We start from the raw sequence: 1,801 nt of genomic DNA on the forward strand, positions 1-1,801 counted from the left end.
GCTAATTTTTGTATTTTTAGTAGAGACGGGGTTTCACTGTGTTGGCCAGGCTGGTCTCAAACTCCTGACCTCATGATCTGCCCGCCTCGGCATCCCAAACTGCTGGGATTACAAGTGTGAGCCACTGCACCCAGCCATCTACTTCATTAAAAACAACAACAACAAAAAAAAACAAAAAGCAAAACAAAACAAAAAAAAACAAAACAAGAACAACAACAACAAAACTAGCTTCTGGATTAGTTGTTCTTTTGAATGGTTTTTCATGTCTCCATCTCCTTCAGTTCAGCTATAATTCTGGTTATTTATTCTGCTACCTTTGAGATTTGTTCTTGGTTCTCTAGTTCTTTCAGTTGGGATGTTAGGCTGTTTACTTGAAATATTTCTAACTTTTTGATGTGGGCATTTAGTGCTATATATTTTTCTGTTAACAGAGACTTAGCTGTGTCCCAGAGATTCTGCTACGTTGTATCTTTGTTCTCATTAGTTTCAAAAGCTTCTTGATTTCTGCCTTAATTTCATTATTTACTCAAAAGTCATTCAGGAACAGGTTATTCAATTTCCAAGTAATTTTATGATTTTGAGTGAATTTCTTAGTCTTGATTTCTAATTTGCACTGTGATCTGAGAGACTATTACAATTTCAGTTCTTTTACATTTGCTGAGGAGTGTTTTACTTCCAATTATGTGATGTTTTAGAGTATGCGCCTTGTAGTGATGAGAAGAATGTACATTCTGTTGTTTTGGGGTAGAGTTCTATAGATAGCTATCAGGTCCATTTGATCCAGTGCTGAGTTCAAGTTCTGAATATCTTTGTTAATTTTCTGTCTTAATGATCTGTCTAATATTGTCAGTGGGTATTAAAGTCTCCCACTATTATTGTGTGGAAGTCTATGTCTCTGTGAAGGTCTCTAAGCACTTGCTTTATGAATGTGGGCGCTCCTGTGTTGGGTGCATATATATTTAGGATAGTTAGAATGTGTTGAATTTAACCCTTTCCCTTATGTAATGCCCTTCTTTGTCTTTTTTTGATCTTTGTTGGTTGAACATCTGTTTTGTCAGAAGCTAGTATTGTAACCCCTGCTTTTTTGTGTTTTCCATTTGCTTGGTAGATTTTCCTTTATCCCTTTATTTTGAGCCTAAGTGTGTCATTGCATGCGAGATGGGTCTCTTGAAGGCAGCATACTGATGGGAGCCTGGGTTCTTCATCCAGTTTGTCACTCTGTGCCTTTTCATTGGAGCACTTAGTCCATTTACATTTAAGGTCAGTATTGATACATGTGGATTTGATGCTGTCATCATGATGTTAGCTGGTTATTTTGCAGATCTGTTTATGTGGTTGCTTTATAGTGTCACTGGTCTGTGTACTTCAGTGTGTTTTTGTAGTGGCTGGTAACAGTTTTTCCTTTCCAAATTTAGTACTTTCTGCAGGAGTTCTTGTGAGGCAGGTCTGGTGGTAACAAATTCACTCAGCATTTGCTTGTCTAAAAACGATCTTGGGCCAGATGTGGTGGCTCATGCTTGTAATCCCAGCACTTTGGGAGGCTGAGGTAGGTGGATCACCTGAGGCTAGGAGTTCGAGACTAGCCTGGCCAACATGGTGAAGCCCCATCTCTACTAAAAATACAAAAATTAGCCAAGTGTGGTGGTGCATGCCTGTAATCCCAGCTATTCGGGAGGAAGAGGTAGGAAAATCACTTGAACCCAGGAGGTGGAGGTTGCAGTGAGCCGAGATCACACCATTGCACTCCAGCCTGGGCAACAGAGTGAGCCTTGGTCTCAAAAATAAAAAAAAAAAATTAGAT

This window comes from Mandrillus leucophaeus, unplaced genomic scaffold (genome assembly GCF_000951045.1).
Source record: "Mandrillus leucophaeus isolate KB7577 unplaced genomic scaffold, Mleu.le_1.0 Scaffold159, whole genome shotgun sequence".
Classification (NCBI taxonomy): domain Eukaryota; kingdom Metazoa; phylum Chordata; class Mammalia; order Primates; family Cercopithecidae; genus Mandrillus; species Mandrillus leucophaeus.